Source organism: Camellia sinensis, chromosome 10 (genome assembly GCF_055761805.1).
Source record: "Camellia sinensis isolate YWXY chromosome 10, ASM5576180v1, whole genome shotgun sequence".
Taxonomy (NCBI): Eukaryota; Viridiplantae; Streptophyta; class Magnoliopsida; order Ericales; family Theaceae; genus Camellia; species Camellia sinensis.
In genome coordinates, this window is record NC_138970.1 from 36250232 (window position 1) to 36272115 (window position 21884).

At 39.0% G+C, this 21884-nt stretch overlaps 1 pseudogene; it reads left to right on the plus strand.

The window, feature by feature from the left end:
* The first annotated feature begins 7769 nt into the window (after positions 1–7769).
* On the plus strand, positions 7770–10103 carry LOC145800303 (eukaryotic translation initiation factor 6-2 pseudogene; annotated as a pseudogene).
* The last annotated feature ends 11781 nt before the right edge of the window (positions 10104–21884 follow it).

The window sequence follows — 21884 nt, forward strand, 5'->3', positions numbered from 1 at the left end:
CTTCCCACTCTTTCCAAACCTCATCAAACCCCGCCCAGGTGATATTTTCACAAAGACGTGATCACCCACCTCAAATGACAAAGGCCTCCGCCTACGGTCGGCATAACTCTTTTAGCGACTTTGGGCTGTAACAAGTCTCTTACGGATAAGTTCAACTTTTTCCATCGTTTTACGCACCAACTCCGGGCCCACAAAGGTGCATCACACTGGAAACCTACACGGTCGGCCATACATGGCCTCAAATGGTGCCATGCCAATGCTCGATTGGAAACTATTGTTATTGGCAAACTTCACTAAGGGCAAGTGCCTCTCCCACGACCCACTAAAGTCAAAGACACAGCCTCGAAGCATATCCTCAAGGATCTGAATAGTATGCTCGGACTGCCCGTCAGTCTGAGGTTGGTAAGTCATGCTAAAAGTCAATCTAGTGCCCAAGGCACTCTGCAAACTCTGCTACAACCTAGCAGTAAAATGCGGATCTCTATTTGAGACAATTGACAGTGGGACTTCGTGCAACCTCACTATGTCCCGAATATATAAGTCGGCAAGATGATCTATAGAATCTCTCACGTGCATAGGAATAAAGTACGCCGACTTAGTCAACCGATCTACTACCACCCAAATAGCATCACTACCCCATTGAGTCCTCAGAAGACCTACAACGAAGTCCATCGTGACATGCTCTCATTTTCACTCATCAATAGGCAAGGGTTGTAACAAACCCGGTGGCCTCTGATGCTCGGCCTACACTTGCTGACAAGTACGGCATTTAGATACAAAAACGGCCACATCTTTCTTCATCCCTCTCCACCAAAACTGGTGACTCAGATCACGATACATCTTAGTGCCTCTCGGATGCACCACAAGGCGTGAATGGTGAAACTCTCGGAGTACTTCCTCTCGGCAAGACTCCTGCACAAACAAACGATCTCGGTACCTCACACTCAGGTCGGGATACACAGTCAAACCCTTCTCAACCTTTCCACTGGAGATTTTCCCTCGGAGGGATTCTACCTCAAGGTCACCCCTCTGTGCCTCTAACACTCGATTCACAAGCATAGGTTGTGCAACCACAAAAAACAAGGCTGCAGACTCAACAGATTCACCCAGAAGCAAATCAAACTTGCCAAGTGCACCCAACATTTCCCACTCCCGGATGGCTATTTAAGCTACATCACTAATGGATTTCCTACTAAAGGCATTGCCACAACATTGGCCTTCCCCGAATGGTAATGCAACTCAAAGTCATAATCTTCTATGAACTCTATCCACCTCCTCTGCCTCAAATTTAAGTTTTTCTATGTAAACAGATACTTCAGACTCTTATGATCCGAGAACACCTCGAATCTCTCACCATAAAGGTTGTGCCTCCAAATCTTCAAGGCAAATATTACAGCTGCTAACTCTAGGTCATATGTAGGATAGTTCTTCTCATGTGTTTTCAACTGACGTGAGCCATAGACGACTACTTTCCCCTCTTGTATCAACACATAACCCAGACCTTCTCGTGAGGCATCATAATACACTGCATAACCCAAACCCCTCTCTGGAATAATCAAAACTGGAGCTGTGGTAAGTCTAACTTTAAGCTCTTGGAACGACTTCTCACAAGTCTTACTTCATACAAATTTGACCCCTTTCCGCGTCAACCTAGTCAACGGCGAAGCTAGCCTAGAGAAATCCTTCACAAACCGACGGTAATAACCGACAAATCCCAGAAAACTGCGGATCTCAAAGACACTCTTAGGTTGTGCCCAATCTTGCACTGCCTTTATCTTGGATGAATCTACAGTCACCCCTTTCCCGGATACCACATGGCCTAAGAATTTAACCTTTCTTAGCCAGAACTCACACTTTCCAAACTTGGCATACAGCCTATGGGCTCTAAGCAACTCAAGCACCACTCTAAAGTGTTCCTCGTGCTCCTCTTCAGAAGGTGAATAAATCAGAATGTCGTCCACGAAAACGACCACAAAGCAATCTAAGAACTCCCGAAAGATCCAGTTCATCAAGTCCATAAACACAGCCAGTGCATTGGTGAGCCCAAAAGGCATCACCAGAAACTCATAATGGCCATACCGCGTACGGAATGCCGTCTTCGGGATATCCTCCTCCCTGACCTCAACTAATGGTAACCCGATCTCAAGTCTATCTTAGAAAAACAACGGGACCCTTTCAACTGGTCAAACAAATCATCTATACGAGGCATAGGGTACTTGTTCTTAACCGTAGCCCGATTCAACTTTCGATAATCAATACAAAGTCTCAAAGCCCCATCTTTCTTTTTAACAAAGAGGGTTGGTGCTCCCCACGGTGAAGTACTAGGGCAGATAAAGCCCTTATCTAGCAACTCCTAGAGTTGAATCTTCAACTCACTCAACTCGGCTGGGGCAAAACGATGCGGTGCCATGGAAATTGGTGCTGTGCCAGGCATTAAGTCAATAGAGAACTCGATCTCTCGATGGGGTGGCAAACTAACAAGATCCTTGGGAAAAACGTCCGAGTACTCATAAACCACTCTCGGCAACTCAGTTTGGGTCTCATCACACTTACTACTCATACAACTAGCGAGAAGACAACTAAGCTCACTCCGCCCTCGCGGATCATACACTAGTGGCAATACTATACCAACCCGATCTCCCAAGAAATGGAAACAATCCCCGCTCAAGGTACACACAGTAACCCTCTGGCGGTAGCAATCAATAACAGCCCGGTATGAAGATAACCAGTCCATACCCAAAATCACATCAAAACCTGACATAACCATTACTACAAAAGAAAATAGAAGCCGGCAGTCAGCGACCTCTATATCACAACCTCTACACCCTTGTTTCAAAATCAAATCACCCCTAACAGGTAATACAACACAAATAAGAGAAGCTAACTGTGCCAACTCCAACCCCAAAACAGATGCAAATGTAGCAGATATAAAGGAATGGGATGCACCCGTATCAATCAACACATTAGCAACCGAGTTGTAAAACAAAAAGGTATCTCTCACAACAGATGGAGCCGATACTAGGTCCTGCGCTGTAACAGCATACACGCGCCCTGAAGGTCTCTGATATACCTGTTCACCTCTCGGAGCAAAAGACTGCTGCACAGACTGAGCCGAAGAGGCTCCCTAATTGGCCCTCGTGGCCTGAACTGACTGAGCTGGCTAATAACTCTGCCTCGACCCAGATGCACCAGATGTGCCACTCAACTGTCAGCAAAACCTCTTCAGGTGCCCCGCTTGAGCACACTGGTAACAAGAGAGCGGCTGGCCTCTGCCCTGACTCTGGCTCTAAGGACGAGCCGAAGATGAAGCTGCTCTCTGTCCTCCTCCCCTCTGCGGGCAAGCTGGAGACTTGTGTTCCAGCTGACCACATTTGTAACAAGTAAAGTCTCCCTGACTGCCTCTCCTAGAGCCTGAACTCAGCACTGGAAAGGTAGATCTCTTAAACGCACCCTGGGACTGCTGAGGGTTAGAACCCCTCTGCCTCTTACCGTCCCCCTGGCCCTCCTGACTCCTCTTGGAACCCCTCATCCTATCCTCTTTTGCCTGCATAATGGTCTCAAGATGGGCTGCAGCCTGCATCAAGCGCCCATACTCCTTTGTCATGGACCCGACCCATCGAAATTGGAGTCCGGTCGTCAACTTCTTCTCAAACTCAAGACAACGGCGTTCCTCAAACACCACCAACTTAGGTGCAAACCTCGACAAGCTGGTAAATGCAGCCTCAAACTCGGCCACTGGTGTATTCAGCTGCTTGTTGACAGAACTAGTCTCTCAACTTCTCCCTGACAGTGGGAGGCAAAAACTTCTCCTGAAAAACATCTACAAAATCCTCCCAAGTTCCTCCAATACGACCTCGTACAAACTTCCACCACTGACCCGCATCCCCTTTTAACTGGAAAGACGCCAAGGTCACCCTCACGGCTCCGTCTTCGATGCCAAGCATGTCAGACGTCTTCGTCATCTGTTCAAGCCACTCGTCAGCCATAAGTGGCTCTTTCGGATCGCTCAAAAACTCGTCCGGATTGGACCAGAAAAACTTCCTTTTCAAGAAAGAAGGCCCTACCTCAGCAATATGGGCCTGGACTTGATTCTCAGCTCTGAGAATGTCCATGGATTCCCTCAACGCTTCTGCCATCTCGCGGGCTAAGGCGCCCATGGCTTGCTGACCTACTGGCTCGGCCACGTTGGCCTGACCAACTACCTTCTGCTGCGCCGGAATCTCATCCGGTATAGGCATCTCCTGCCTCCTAGGCCTACCACGCCTACCACCACGTCCTCGTCCTGACATCCTAATAAAGGTAACGAAGACATTAGCACATTCACAAATGTGCCGAAGCTATTTCACTCGCGTCCTAATACAATGGACAGCAATAATTCACTGCACGTAAGCATATAATCACATAAACACTTATGAATTTTATTTCAGGAAAATGACTGTCCCGTGGCGTTACTAGAGTTCCAGTTAGAAACGGCAGTGATCAGGTGCCTTTCCAACAGGACTCCCAGAAAACCCAAGGATCCAATCAACATCCTAAAAACTAAATTTCAAACCCATATAGTCACATAAACATGTTATCACATAAGCACATAACATTACACTTAAGTCTCTAACAAGCGAGACAAACCCATTGTGGTACTAACCATTTCCCAGGTACCCAAAGTATTCAAACCCGGTAGGCTCTGATACCAAGTTGTAACGCCCTCAAAATAATACATATGAACTCAACATTCATGGCATCCATAGACATAAGAGAATAAAACATGTTTCTATTTATCAGAGTATTTAGTACAAAAGTATTACATGTTGACAACAAAAGTAAATGTCCTACAGGCTTACAACTTTCCAAGCCAACACTTGGTAACAAAAAGAGAGTTCTAACTCTAAACACATTAAGCCCTTGGCTTGAATTTACATGTAACACCAAAAATAACAAAAAAATAACCAAAAGAGTCTTCAACTCTCAAAACCTTCTAAGTGAAAATGATGTCGCATTTAGGGTGAGCCAAAGCCCAATAGAGATACGCTAAACCAAATATGAGCAATAACTAAAACATTAGCATTTGATAAATGTTTGACTCATATAAACAAACGTACATCTCTTTTATAACCAATCCATATTCACAAATATATTTTAATTCCTTTCCATTTCATTATCCAAACCAATTCATAGATATGGTTCTCTGTTTATCCAGACAGTTTAAAATGAGACTACAACTCATATCATCAACAATACTTCGATTATGATCAATTAATATGAGACTACAACTCACGTCATTAACATTTCAACACTTCACTTTCAAATGAGACTACAACTCATAACATTAATACTTCAACACTTCAATCATCTACGTTATACAAACGTAATCAAGATTTCGGGACTTTCACCCTGGACACTCCGGCCAACTTAGTTATCAATGGAGTCCATCCCCTATCTCCTCCCAAACAGGTTTAGGAGTATATCCCCTATCTCCTCCCAAACCATGGAGTACATCTCCTATCTTCTCCCAGACAAGAAACATATGCAATGTATTAAACAAGTCATCATATACAATGACCAATTTGCTAACATATTCAATGTTATACTTCAACCGTCATATTCAATGACATACTCAATTGATTAGTTTTAATTCACCTAATCATCATGTAGGGTCTACAACAATCAAGACTATCCTCCACCGATAGTCCAAAACAATTATTTCTAAACAGATAATAAATTATCAAACAGATAAATTATTACAATTTCAAAGGTGAGTGATTAATCAATCCAACTCCACCATTCAATCTTATAATCTCCAAATTTCATGGTTTTCAACTCAATATCATATTTTCATATTTCCCGGATTAATTATACAAATTAATCAATTACAGTAAATTAGGGCTTTTTCCCCATTTTCTCAAATATTGCACCCAAGGCCAAATTTCATCAATCATACACAATGACTTCATTTTAGGGACCACACATACACTTGGAACCCCAAAAATAGAAAACCCCTCTTTTATAATTTCAATTTCAAACCCTAACTTCACCCAAAAACCCCAAACAACACCATCTATACAAAATACATAACATCTATGTCAAAACTCATAGAAAGAAGTAGGTTATCCCCACCTCAAGTGAAGAGACCCAAAGGAGATGCTGAAGAAGCTCGAAAGTGCTTCAAACCCACAACTTTTCGGATCAAAATGGAGCCCATGCGAAGCTCAAGCTTTTTATCAAAGGGAAGAGGGTGAGGAGATCACTAGATCTAGCTCAAAATGTAGAGAGAGAGAGAGAGAGAGTATTTTAGAGAGGGAAGCTCTCAAATGAGGGTTTTGATATGCTAGAGAGAGAGAGAGAGAGTCGAAAAAGTGATTCAAAATGGCTTCTCTTCGGACTGAAATACACACAGTCTGCTTGAGTGTGGAACGCCCCGCTCGAGCGTCAGACACAGACTCTCGCTCGAGCGTGAAAAGCGCTGCTCGAGCGTGGAATGCAGACTTCCAGAAGTTCTGCAGACGAAGGTCCCTGCTCGAGTGTGAAAGTGGACGCTCGAGCGTCCGATGACCTGTAAGAAAAATACTGAAGACTGAAGAATCCCGCTCGAGCGTCGAAATGCCCGCTCGAGCGGAGAAGCAAATGCAAAAGGTCCCGCTCGAGCGTGAAGGCAAAAATCTGGGTATTAACTATTTGTTTCTAAGCACAACCAACCTGTTTCAAACCTGCCTAGCACATCCCAAAACTCAAATACAAAAAATTTAAAGGACGAAAACGTGATACAGACAACAACAATCATCTACGGAACCGAGTCCGGAATACAATAAACAATGGAGGGACGACCGGGATCGCTATAACCCCTCGAAACAAGCCAAACCCTAACCTCACCGCTCAATCTCGACCCTCAATCAGAGTCTTCTCACCCCCTCTCGAGCCCCAAATCACCATGAAATCGACCAAACGCACTTGCACTGTGGGAGTCGCGCTCGATTGCTACTTCAAACAAATCTCTCAGATGCCTAGTTGGATGAAATTGATGGAATCTGTTTCTTATTATTTTTCTTATTATGTATTTCTTATTATGAAACAAGCCAAACCCTAACCTAACCGCTCAATCTTGCTCTGTTTCTTATTATGTATTTCTTTTGATGGAATTGATGGAATCTTGCTCTGTTTCTCTTTGTTATTATCTATTCTACTTTTAAGAGTGTCTTTATTAAAATTACTTATGTTAGCTAGAGTGTCATAGCTAAATGATATTGTTGTTTTTAATTTATTTTTTTTTTCCTCCCCATTTTTCTTGCTCTAGAAGAAGGCAAACAAAACCTTTCTTGTCCAAGAGGAGATACGTTAGAGGGTTTCAATGATTTGAGTGATATTTGCTTTGTTATTGGCTGTAGAGTAATCCTATACTTCTTAGTGGTCTATCAAGCAGTTACTCATTCAGTTGAAACAACTTTGTTTAAGCCATAGTCCCTGAGTTATGTTACAGAATTTTATGCTTTTTCTTTTTTTCTTCCATTAAATTTCTATGGGATGATTGGATCTTAGAACTGTTTAAAGGGTTTCAGAAGAAGAGCATGACCCTATTAGTGTCTTAGGTTAAGATCTAGGAAGCCATTTTGTTATCTTCTGTTCAGCTGCAGAAGGGTCTCTCTTCCATGTAGCTCTAGTATATTTCTACGATTTTTTTAGGGCAACTGGCACGAGTTGTTCATCCTTGTGGGAAGTGGAACAATCTATTTATTGATTGCTCTATTAACTTTATATTCTAAATGTAAACGGGAGCTGTCATGGCAGTCTTTGACAAGTTCACAATTCTTCAAGAACTTCAACACCTGAGGAATAGTCTGCCAGAACAAGTTGTTGTTCAGCACATTGAAGAGAGATTATCTGCTCTAGGGAATTATATAGCATGCAATGATTATGTTGCTCTAACACACACTGATCTTTACAAGGTAAAGCTGCCTGTTTCTTTTGGAAAAATATCTTTGGAGATTGTATTTTGATGATTCCTTTCCTCCATCTTCTTTACTTTTTTTACCTACAAAGGGTTTAAATTAATGTGCTAATGTTCTAATCCACTTTGGAAGATGCATTCACAGCTTTCTTTACTTCTTGGACTTGAAGGCAGGTAATATCATGTGGACACAAGATAATCCACGTTCATAATTTTGGGTTTGGGGTACTTGCGCACCTGTATGCATACTTGAATGTGAAATAGATTATTTTATGCTAGAAACCTAAGAGCTGGCTTTCCTTGTCCTGACCATGGTTTTACACACATGCTATAAAGTTGAAAGCATCTCCTACATGTACATCTACAAGCCAAGACTAATGCAGGCCATAGGTTGTGTTCCTTTTTGTTGGAGTCTTCATACTTTTCTAACTATGCATCTACACTAAAAAAAAGCTATTTCGCAACTACTTCTGGTTGAGTACCATCTATGGGATTGTGGCTATATCTTCAGTACAATAATTTTATGTCGTCTTTTTGCAGCCTTGAGTCTTTCTAAATGATTTTCTTTCTTTATGAAAAACTTTCTCCTTGCTTGTAGGTTGCTTTGAGTTGAACCAGTCCACTCCTTTTATTTAGTGCAACTTTTGGTCTTTATTTTGCATAGCTAAACAATCTTAGCTAGTGTTATCCACTATGCACTCAAAAAACCTTTGATAATTTGATGCATACATGTAGGTTTCTAAATTGATCCTCTAATTTTTTTTTGCTTACCCATCCATTTCAACATTCTTATTATGTCTCATTGATTATGTAGTTTTGCTGTATCTTTACTTCCGATTACTCTGATTCCATGGAAGATGGCTCGACTTATAGCTATTTTGTGCAGATTTTCTGTTAATAATTAGCAAGCATCTGTTGGGCATACTATACTCCAGTGACAATTGTGCACTTCGTTGACGCCATCAGTTTATATAGCTTGTCTTCGTTAGTTTCCCCTCTATATGGGTGATTGCTGTGGTGAAGTCTCAGTCACCAACATAGCATTATTATTCCATTGTTTCCAATCACCTGTTTCTACCCCCAATTTTGCTAAAAAATACATTTGATATACTCTCTTGGTTTATTAAACCTTTGAATTTCATTTTTGATTCTCGAGGTAGCTTGTAAGCCTATGCGATTGCAAATCTACTATTTTGTTCTTTTGGAATGTCCCCGGGCCATAATTTTGTTCTTTTGGAATGTCCTTGATCTTGTCTGTTCATCTATTACTTAGCCCATGTAAAGTGGAGCTGCACATAACTCACTGGGTTCTTGAACAGTTCTAAAGACTGGTTGCATTGTGTTTTTCTAGTTTATGGTAATTCATTCAGTTTGGGTAATGATTCTTCCTTAAATTTAGGTAGATGTCGGCATCAACAGGCAGTGATGATTCTTTTTTTTTAAGTTGAAAAAATTAAAAACTTCTATTAGATAACACTTGTATTCATGTTGACTTGTAGGAAACTGAGGAGATGATTGCAGATGGTCTTGGGGTAGAAGTTTTTAGGCAGACAATTGCTGGTAACATTCTTGTGGGCAGCTATTGTGCCTTCTCCAATAAAGGTGGCCTGGTAAGAAATTATATCCTGCATCTGTGGCAATCTTATCAAACATCAGGTACCAAAATTTTATCTTCTTTTGTTGTCCCCTTTCTAATGGAAACTGTGTTGGAGCAGGTCCATCCACATACATCCATTGAAGACTTGGATGAACTTTCAACCCTTCTTCAAGTTCCTTTGGTGGCAGGGATTGTGAACCGTGGTAGTGAAGTGATAGTCGCTGGCTTGACAGTTAACGACTGAACAGGGTTCTGTGGATCAGATATTACAGCAATAGAATTGTCAGTCATTGAGAGTGTCTTCAAGTTGCGAGAAGCCCAACCTAGTGCCATTGTTGATGAGATGAGGAAATCATTGATTGACAGCTATGTTTGAGTCATTAGTTTGATGCATCAACAATGCGTTGGACTTTTTTCTTGTAGTTGGAAGGTCTAAAGCACTTGCTCTTTGAATTACTTTTCACCATAATTTTCTATTTTTGCCTTGAGAAATGAGCTATAAAATGCTGTCTTCTGGTACATATCAACATATGCTGTGCCCTAATGATAAGTTTGTCATTGGTTTTGAAATGGGTATACTCGTCATTTGTGCTGTTTGGTAAATAGATCTTGAACATGTTCATGTTCTTTTTTTGTCATTGATTTTTGCTTTGGTTTTGTTATTTGAACTCTGTGGTTCAAAGCATATAGAAATGCTAATGTTGAAAAGGTTCTGATGTTACTGTGATTATCTATATGTACCCACAATAGTAGTGAAATTTAGAATCCTCGAAGTGTCACCCCAATGTGACATTTTAAACCCCAAGGAGTTGTGTTCCAAGTTATTCAGTTGGGTGCCATGCACCTTCGATTTTGTTTTTCGTGTTTTTGAAAATAGAGCATTTGAAAAATATCATATTTATTTTTGTCTGATTTAAAAAAAAAATTAAAAATAACATTTTTGTGTTTTTCAAAAAAAAAAAAAAGAAAAAAGAAAGAGATTTGGCGACAAAAAAATTGGTCGGCGAATTCTACACTTTTGGCGACTAAAATCATTGGTCGGCAATTCCTTACCTTTGGCGACTAAATTGTTAGTCGGCGATTCCTTGACTTTTTGCGACTAATCTATTTGGTCGTGGAATGTGACAATTGGCGACTAAGATATTTGGTCGGGAAAATATCATTTTTCGCGACCAAAGTGTTTTACCGACAAAATGGATTAGTTGCAGTAATGATATATTTAGCGACCAAAAATTTAGTCGGCAAATTCAACTTTTTCCGACCAACAAAAATTTTGGTCGCGAATTACTTTTGCTGACCCCTCAATTGGCGACCAAAGTAGCAACCAAAAAAATTGGTCGCGGATAACTTTTGCCGACTAAAAATGGGCTTTTAGCGATCAATTTTTTGGTCGGCAAAAGTATTATTTCTTGTAGTGACAAGAGTCAGACAAGATGATTCATTTGACATCAAATTTTTGCAAATAAAAGAGACAACACGTGACATCTTTCTTGTTTTAGTTCTTATATTACGTTTTGATAAAAAAAATTTATAAAAAAATATGAGTAAAATATGAATGAAATATAATTATATTTTATTTATTTTTAATTTTTAAATTTATGATTTCATTATTTTTGTGGTTTTTACATTGGGATTCCTATGTTTAAGCTTGTTTTCCTAATTACCTTTTTTTTTTTCCCCTTACAAAATAATCATTATTCATGAATATGAATTTTACATTTTACTTGCATCACAAATCTTATTGGGTTTGTGAATTGCTTATTTAGTTTTTTCTGATAATTGCCAAAAAAAATTATTTGTTTTAGATTTTTTTTCAAATACGTTTTTTGATGAGAAATTATCATATTATCCTTATAGTATTGTGTGAATCCTTTGTGGAGGCACAATAGAATTTTTTGAAAATATTGAGGATAAAATCACTATTTCACAAATTTACTAAAATATTATTTATTATTATAAAAAGGTGAAATTACCTTCCAATGATAATCTTCTTTTTTTTGGGTACATTACAAGAAATTTCACTTTTGGAGACTAAAATTTTAGTCGCCAAAAACCTTGTTTTTAGTCACCAATTACTTTTGGGGACTAATATATTTGGTCGCCCATTTGGTCGTCAATAGTTTGTCGGGGAAACAATCGGTGACTAAAATTTTTTTGATAGCCAAAAGTGACCTATTGGCGACTAAAACTTTAGTCGCCATATATTTTTTAAAAATAATTAAATATATATACTTTTTACTTTTAGTGACTAAATTATTTAGTAGCCAATTTGAGCATGTATGTTTGGCGACTAACTATTTGGTAGCCAAAAGTTTCTTTTTTTGAGAATTGGCGACTAAAATTTTAGTAGCCAAAAGCCAACATGTGATATTTGTTTAGTCACCAATATGTCTCATTTAGTTTTATAATTTGTTCTGTAATATTTTTTGCGCCATCTGTAACTTGTGCATATACAAAATTATTCATTCATTCATTCAATTCTCAACCATTCAATAAAATTATTTCTCCAGAATTTGTAGCATTCAATTTTCAACCATATACAAAACTTAACTATTAACCGTATATATCAAAGAAAATAAGAATTCATAAACATATTATAATCCAACAAATACATATACTATCCAAACCAACAATTAAAATCCAAATTAAAAAAATTCTTAATAACAAAACATATTAGGTGTACAAGTTTTCTATAGACAAAAATATAATGTAAATTGCGCCCAAGCAAACATTATCAATCTGGCCCAAAAACATCACTGTATCCATGCCAACATCATCAATCTGTAACAAAAACATAATATCCATTAATATTTTATTGAATAACATTGCATTTACAATTATTAAAAAAAAATACATACAACTTGAAGAGCATAGATAAGTTGGGACTTAGTAATTCTAAACCTCTAATGAAATGTGTGTTGCATCTAATAAAATAAATAACTAAAGAATGGGATTGGGGATAAATAAATAAATAACTAGGTGAGGATAACTAAAGAATGGGATTGGGGGTATCCATCTGACCATCATTCATCATACCAACACCCAGACTTAAAGAGCTACCAAACATGTCACAGCTAGGTGAGGCCTAGGTGGCATCACCCAAATCAGATACTTTATGCAACTATGTGTTAGGACAATGCAAGATCAATGATTCTTGATTGCTATAGCTTATCATAAACAAAATGGACACAAAAGCAGACAACTACCTTTAAGTATCTGTTGGATAGCATAGATCAAATTTCCAGTTCACTACCATCATAATTGAACTCACTCAGCACATAGGCTCCTTTCAAGTAGAACCATCTCAGCTTAAAAATAAGTTATATGAGAAAGATCTGTTAAGAATTATATACAAGTAATCCTAATAATAAGTAGAAATTCAAACACATGAATCTAGTTACTCTATTTGATGTTCAATCTGAGTATATACAACATAGATTAATATATACATATTAGTCCTTCAAGAACCCATACTAATTGAAAAATCAGTTCAAAAACTTGCCTTTCAACATATATAAAATAGACATTAAGTAGTTACAACTACTTGCCTTTCAACATCACCCCCGAACGCCTTTTTCTGACTAAGTTTATGACATTTTCAACTCAAAGGTATTGGTTGGTATTGTTTGTTAGGATTCAAGAATTAAAGAAAGAAAGCAATATGTTTCATGCTTATCACTGTCTCCTCCAATTTCTCAAAGCCCTCATCTTGTTCTGCTTCCAAGGCATAAGAATCGATGATATAGAAGTCAAATAAAGTATTAAAAGAAAAATGATTCTAAAGAAGTTACAATAACTTGCCTTTCATTATTTGTCTTTGAAGACCAACAATGCTGTAGTTATCCAAGCCACTTGCCCTGCTCATGGCATCAACTGGCTTAATTTTTGGCCCAAGCAAGCTGTCTCTGTTGGGGAACTGTAGACACCTCATTTTTGACCGCCCTTAAGACTTGGGCGCCATTGATTGATCACTCGATGATGAAAGTTGTGCTATGCAAATGTTCGATTTCTTCAGCAAGAAGGGTTTCTAAATCCCAACCTTACAACCCATTTTGGACAAAAACTATTTTTGACCAAAATTATTTTAGACCTTAAAACCCTCACTTTCAAAATATTTTTGAAAATGTTTCTACGATGTTCCGAGGCTCGCATTTCGTTAAAAATTACCTTTTTTGGTAAACAGAGTAAGAACAAAGTGGAAATAAATGGAAGAGATGTGAACTCTTTGAAAAATCTTTTTAAACCTCTTATTTATAGGTTTGGAGTTGAAGAAAATTAGAGGGAAGGGAAGAACACTAGTTGGGGAAGAAGTTGGACATCAATCCGTTTAAGATAGAAATGAGCAACCTTCACTAAAATATGCATATCTCTTTGTATACTTAGAATTTAGATGTGAGGCTACCTCCATTGAAAAGTAGACTTCTGGGGCTTCAATTTAGACTTAATAATGACATAAAACTAAATCCGGATAAGAGAGATATGTCCATTTGAAGTTGGGCCTGGAGAGCAGATTTTTGTAGACGACAAGCCTCCTTTTGTGGACGGTGGGCCACCATTAGTGACCAGTCGGCCACCACTTCTGGCCTTCCGGCCACTGGTAATTTTGTCCTTTTTGAGTGATTTGACCCCCTTGACCCCCCTAGTGATGTGTCAGCCACTAGTAGTGTGCTGGCCACAAATAATGGACGGCTGGCCACCATTAGTGGCCTGCCGGCCATCATTGCCGGCCACTGGTGCAAAAAAATTAGATATTTTGTGCCAACTGTTACCAGTTGTTTCCAGATTGCTCCACATGTCCCTCTATAGATATTTCGACCTGAGGCCCTTGTTTTCTATATATAGAGGACCTCTCTTCTTGTTTTGAAGGTTAGAAAAGTTTGGGAGTTAAAATTCTCTCTCTCTCTCTACAATTCTCTCTCTCTCTTTTGCAATTTGCATAGCCTTAGCCCAAACTCTCTAAACCAAACCTAAAGAGCTTCTTGCTGAGATTATTTGAGCTTGAATTTGAGCTCTTGAAGCACTTAAGAGTATGAAATTGGTGGTTGGTAACTTAAGGGTTCATTCATCTTCAAAAGGTATACCTTCTCTTGCTTTTGTACCATCTTTACACCGCTTGTTTTTCATCTTTTCTACTATTTTTTGGGCTGTATAAAACCTGTATTTTTTGGCTGAAACTTGTGGTTTTAAGGCCAACAAGGTTGAGGGGTGGTTCACCCTTCTTTATACCTTGCTCTCAAGGCCTTTACCTTTTTGTTTCCCACATTTACATTATCTTTTTTTGAGCTTTTAAATACTGAATTTTAGAGTATATTTAGTACTAAAAATCATGTTTTGAAGTCTAAATTTGGAGGGGTTAGCCTCCCCTCCTTGTGTTTTGTTTGCTAGCCTAGACAATTTTATGTGTTAGCTTAATTTTCTAGCCTTTTGTAGCTTAATTCCAGCATGTTTTAGCTTCTATTTTGGACTGTCTTGCCTCTCTTTTTGGTTGGATGTTGCATTTGAGTCTTGTTTTGCATGGTTGTAGTGTAATTGTCCTCACAATCTCGGTGTTTTAGACATTTAGACACTACTTGTTTGAGTTGATTGCATGTTTTAAGTGTTTTTCTTACTTAATTTTAGCACTCATTAATCTCTGTAATCTCCCCCATTTCTTGACTCTTTGTTTGCTTTGAGGGTTGTTTCAACCTTGGGATTGTTTAAGCTTGAGATTGAGATCCATACTTAATGGTTTAATCCTCTTTTGGGGGTTCATTATCAACGGCATGGCACCTCTCTCTTGCCTTAAACTACCCCTTATTTGACACTTCCTTCTCTTTTAGAGGACTCTTCTCACCAATGGACTTAATTGGTTAAAGAATGGAAGGGTAATTAAAATGAGTAACTAAAATTTGAAACTAAAATTGTGCAAAGATAAGAATTTGGTTATGTTTTGGTGTGTTCAATCGGACGTTAATTGAACAGAAAGAAAATTGGGGCATTTCATACTCAAAGTTGTTAGGACCCTACTTGTCAAATTCTGTGGACAAACTTGAGATTCATTGTGTTGTAATTTTCCTTTATTTTTGATCTTCCCACTCGAGCGAGGAACGTGGCGCTCGAGCGGAGATTCCACCATCACAGTACTTTGGCTTGTATGCATAAAATACTGCATGGTGTGATTTTACACTCGAGCGTGGGTTCTTACACTTGAGCGTGAACCCTGGTTTGGAACACGCGTTGTAGAGTCCCTGCTCGAGCGCCTATTCCTACGCTTGAGCAGACCTTGCGATTTCAGCGTCTATAAAATCTCAAGTTGCCCCAAATCTAGGGTTACATTTTCTAGATCTTCTTTAAGGGTTTTAGGGTTTTCTTTTGGGGCTGTTTTGCTGGTTTTCCTTGATGTTTGATTGAGTATTGAACTCATGTTTTGATAAGCACACATCAAGGAGTTTGTTTATTATTCTTTAAGAGTTTTCTTCTTCGGTGGAATCTGAAGATTTAAGCACAGAGTAAACGAAGGACTTTGATGCTATGTGCAGTCGTTGATTCGATAATGGATGTTGTGGATTCAACATCAATGTAATCAATTTCAAGATGAAGGTTGCGATGAAAGATATACAGAAGATTTGAAGACAAATTAGAAGCATTTGGGTAATTTGTTTGGTATCTTTGTAATCTTTATTTCTTCAATAGTGGATTGATTTGTGGCATTTCGCCTGTGATTTTTAATCACAATTGGAGGTGCTCCAATTGTGGTTTTTTACGTAAAAATCGTTTGTGTCGATTTATTGTTTCGAAAACAACAATCTAAATCACGTTCGTACGTGCTTGATGATTTAGATTGTTAGTTTTTGTTGTTTGGGAATTGGTACAATGAATTCTTGATCTAATCACGAATCACTTAGGTTTTTTAATTGGTATCGGAGCGGGTCACTCTTTGTTTTTATCAAAACTATAGGAGTGTGATTTTGTGTGATTGGTGATTTGGATTCAATTCGTGAATGTAACTCAACCCATAGACCTCCGTTACTTGATGGTACAAACTATTCTTATTGGAAAGCTTGTATAAGAGCGTTTTTAAAATCTATCGATAAGAAAGTTTGGCATTGTGTGATCTATGGGTTAAGTGAACCTGTTGTCACCATTGATAGTGTTGATATTTCCAAGCCCCTTGATAAATGGGACACATTTGACTATCAAAACTTGAGTTGGAACAGCAAGGCTCTTAATTCCCTCTTTTTCTTTGTCACACCTGAAGAGTTTTGCCGTATTTGCATGTGTGAGGTAGCAAAAGAGGCTTGGGATATCCTTGAAACAATTCACCAAGGTACTACTTCTGTTAAAAGGTCAAAACTTCAACGTCTCACCTCAGCCTTTGAAACTCTTTTTATGCGTGATGATGAGACGTTTGATGATTTTTATGCTAAACTTAGTGACATCGTGAATTCCTGTTTCACACTCGGTGAAAAAATCCCTGAAGCTAAGGTTGTTGGAAAATTTTTGAGTTCTTTACACCAGAGGTTCCAATCAAAAGTGACAACTATTGAGGAGACTCAGGGTGTTGATACCCTCAAGCTTGATCAGTTGGTTGGAAACTTGCAGACTTATGAAGCCCACCAGATTTCTAAGAAAAAAGAAAAAGATAGTGTAGCTTTCACTAGTGCTCATAAGACTGCAAAAACTCCTAAAATTGAGTTTGATCTAGAGTCCGAGATGACGGCTATGTTTACTAAACAGTTCAAAAAAAAATTAAAGAAAAAGAAACTTAATTTCAAGGACCCTATTTCAAAAGATAAGAGGAATGAAAAACCCAAAACTCTTCAACCAAAAATTGCTTCAAAAACTGAAAAGAAGAGTGTAAAGAGGCAAGGGGTCAAGTGTTACGAATGTCAAGGGTTTGGACATATTGCTCTTGAATGTCCTTCGAAAAAGAACTAGAAAAAAGTCCATACAGTGACTTGGGATGATGAAAGCGGGTCAGAGCAAGAACCCGATGAAACCGAATCCGGTGAAGACGGAGATAGCACTTACATGGCATTCTGGTCTATTTTCACTCAACCTTCTCCAAAGCCAGTGGAAATTTCTTGTGATCAGAATCTACACCATGCTTCTACCTTTGATGGGAGTAATTACTTGTATTGGAAGATTAGAATGAGGGCGTTTTTGAGAGGTTACGACCTTGAGGGCTGGCAAGCCATTGAAGAGGAAAGCACTGACAATCCGAGCAATCAGAGAGTTCTGACTACCATTCGTGGAGCAATTTTTGATGAAGAACAGCAACAGGTTGCTCACTGCACAAAGGCCAAAGATGCATGGGACATTCTAAGTCAATTTCATGAAAGATGAGTGTCATCTTCACCACCATCTATCACCTTTCTTGCCTTAGTTGCTTGACTGGATGAGGTCCAGAAGACAGAGGCGTAAAAAGAAGAAGATGAAACATTAGAGGACAATAATGAGATTGATGGTGATGATCTACAATAACCTTACGAAAAGCTTTATGATGAATCTCTGAATTTGTCCAAGATCAATGACAAACTCACTTCCAAGCTTAAAGCATGTGAAAACAAGAACGTCAAGCTAAAAGGAGAAATTGCAACAGCAAAGCAGAATGTCATCAAGATCTCTAATGACAGGCAAGACCTATGTGGGAAACTTCTATCTTGTGAGACTGAAAGGAATGACTTTTTGAAAATATATGCCGCATACGAAGAGAAGATTGAAAGCCTTAAGATGTCACAAGTTACATTGGAAAAGATGTTTGGTCAAAAAGATGAAGAACTCAGATATACTAGAGCCACAATAGCCATGTGGAACAAAGGTTCCAAATCATTAGAAGACATCCTCGGGTCTCGACAAATGGGTTGTGACAAAAGTGGGCTAGGCTATGGTAATGCGACAGCTCACAAGGGACAGGCCTCTACATCACATGACCTGAAGACTCAAGCAAAGGGAAAGCTGAAGGTGCACCAGGGTGATCCTTCTCTTCATCTACCTAACGGGGGTAAGATCAACAAAAAGGAGGTAAAACTTGCTTTTGTTTGTCATCATTGTGGTAGGTATGGCCACATTCGTCCTTATTGCTTTGAGTTGTTTGTAAAGTGTCTCAAAAGGGTAGAAATTCTAATGCTTTTTGGGTTAGGAGACAATCTTACACGTCCAGGTGGAACACCAAGATTCATGAGGGTGTTCACAACACTAAGACATTTACCAAGACCGCCAGTCCTGATTTTGTTAAGACCAAAAATATATGGGTGAGAAAGGATGACTTGCTTGTTTTGTTGTTCACACTGCTCTAAAAGCACGTGACTCACACATGTGGTACCTTGATAGTGGGTGCTCTTGTCACATGTCAGGTGACAAATCCTACTTCACCTCCCTTAAAAAAAATGAAGAAGGAATTGTTACCTTTGGAGATGGTGGCACTTCTAGAGTCATTGGTAAGTGCTCTATAAGTGTGGCTGGTCTTCCCAAGCTCAAAAATGCATTATTTGTTGATGGCCTTAAAGAAAATCTTTTGAGCATCAGTCAAATGTGTAATTCCCACCATAAAGTATTATTTTCAAAAAGTAAATGTGAAATTTTAGATAAAAAGGGAAATACTGTCATACATGGGGTTCGCACATATGATAACTGCTATGGGATTATTACCACTAATGATCTCAGTTGCCACTCAGCCATCATAAGCAATATTGATCTGTGGCATTGTAGACACCCCATTTTTTACCGTCCTCAAGACTTGGACGTCATCGTTTGAACACCTGGTGATTGTGCTCGCTCGTGTTCATTTTGAGTCCCTGAAGGTCTTAACTAAGCGCCTTGTTTTGGAGCCTCTAATCTTGTCTGTTTTATGCTTGGTTGTGGGCCAAGAGCTTGTTTCTTTGCTTTTGGAGGAGAGGGTGACCTGTCGGCCATCCCTTTAGTTTGCCGGCCATGACTTGAGCCTGCCGGCACTGGTCAGCTATGTTGATGGCCGGTCGGCTACATTGATGGCCGGTCGGCCACTAATGATGGCCGACGACCATTTTTCTCTTTTTTCATATATTTATTTGCCAGTTGTGCCAGCTATTGATCACTGATGCTCATCTCCATACACGTATATGGAGGGATGAATGCAAGCCTTTGGCTTGTATTTCTATATAATAGGGGGTCTCACTCCTATTTGAGGGGTTACAAAATTATTGAGCAAAATTTCCCCTCTCTCTCTACAATCCTCTCTCTCTCTCTCTCTCTCTCTCCATGTTTTGTGCTTGAAAGTGAGAATTCTCTACACTCTTGCAAATAGACCCTTGACCAAACACCTTTACCTTGGAGTTGAGGTTCTTTGAGGCTTGGTTTTGGTTCAGAATTTTAGTTGTTTTAGTGCTGTGCTTCAAAGGTAAAGACTTACCTCTTTTAAGCTTTGTTTTAATTGATTGCTTAGCCATTTTTTTGCACTATTTTGACCTGGTTTTTCAACCTTAAACAACTCTGTTTTTAAAGTTTTAAAACGATGGTTTAAGTCTTGTTGAGTGAGGGGGGTTGTCTCCTCTTTTGCTCTTTGGCTTGTGAAGCCTTTTGTGCTATCTTTCAAACCCTTTTAAATAAACCTTTTTTGGCCTTTTAACCACTGAATTCTAAGGGAATTTCAGTAGTAAAAACTTAGTTTTGAGATCCAAAATAGGAGGGGGTGGCCTCCATTTCTTGTCTCTTGTTTGCAAGTGTAGATAGCCTAACATGTGAGCATGTTTTTCTACCTTTTTGTGACTTGATCTTAGCATGTTTTAGCTATTGATTTGGCCTACTTTAGCTCTGTTTTGGGCTGCTTTGATCATATGACTCATGCTTTGCATAGCTATAGTGCAAATGCCTTCACTAGCTTTGTGTTTTAAGGCCTCTAACATGCTTTGCTTGGGATGATTGCATGATATAACATTATTTAACATGTGATTTCAGTGCATATATCTTTTTCACACTCTCATTTAATTCACTCTTTCATTGCTTTTGAAAGTTGTGCTTTGAGCCTTGTTTGCAAGCTATCATGTGCACATGTTTTTTTCTTGCCTCTTATGTTTTAATCTTAGCATGTTTTGGCTACTGATTTGGCATGTTTAAGCTTTGTCCAAGGCTGGTTTGGCCATTGAAGCTTGATATTGCATGTTTCTAGTGTAATGCTCTTCACTAGTTTAATGCTTTTGGCTTTTGAACATGTCGTGCATGTGTTGCTTGCATGATTTAGTGCTATTTTTCATTCCATTTCAACACTGAAAAGTCTGCAACCTTCCTCTATTCTTCACTTTTTAATTTGCTTTGAAAGTGGTCTTGAGCCCCTTGTTGGCTTGAGTGTGAACTTGAGGCTGTCATGCCTAATGGCTTTAACTCTCTCTTGAGGGTTCCTGCTAACCAACAGCATGAGGCTTCTTTCATGCTCAAGACACTTGTGGCTTAGGCCATCTTTCCAATTAGAGGGCTTTCACCTTGAACTTAATCGGTTAAAGGATTAATCGGTAATCTAAAATGAGTAAATGAAATGAACCAAGTAAAACTTGAGCAAGATAAGCATTTGTATTTGCATTGCATGTGTTCAATTAGGCGTTATATTGAACACAAGGTAAATTGGTCTATTTTATACTTAAGTAATGAAATGAGCCAATCTCCTTCGTCTCCATCACCTTTGATCATGCATGATAGGGTGGTGGTCCTTCGAGTCTTATTTGTGCATTCATTGACTTTATACAAGCTTGACTCTATGGCTATCATGCATTGAAAATGCTTAGTTGATGGCTTAAGATCCAAGAATTACACTCTTTTGAGCTTGAGAAATGATAAGGAGGGTAATAGTACATATATTGTGTGAGAATACACTGCTTTGCCTCTGTTTGCTCTCTATTGCAGCAAAAAGGAGAATTCTAGGGAAAGGGTGGCCGACCGGCCACCAGTGGTGGCCGACAGGTACAAACAGTGGCCAACCGGCCAGCGGTAGTGGCCGACAGCCACCTATGGTAGCCGACCGGCCATCAGTGGAAAATTTGTTCAAAATGTTCCTGTGTTGAGGCAGAAGCAGTCTGGAAATTGGTGCAATGTTCAGAGATCAAAGCAAAGTACAAACAGAGGCATCCAAAGGCAAGGTGGTGGATTTTCGGAAGGAAGCCAACCGAGCATGCATGTCTCCCTCGCATGCGAGGCCACTTTATTGCTTTATTAGCTAGTTGTAGCTAATTAGTACATGTGTTGTAATTAATTAGTTTAATCAAGTGTTGTAATATTTTAATTAGCTTAGCATAGCTAGTTATTCAATTGTGTTGTAATTAATTAGCTAGAATAGTTAATTAGTTGTTTTGTAATAATTAGCTTAGCTTAGTGTATCTTAGCTTATTTATTCAGACCCTCATT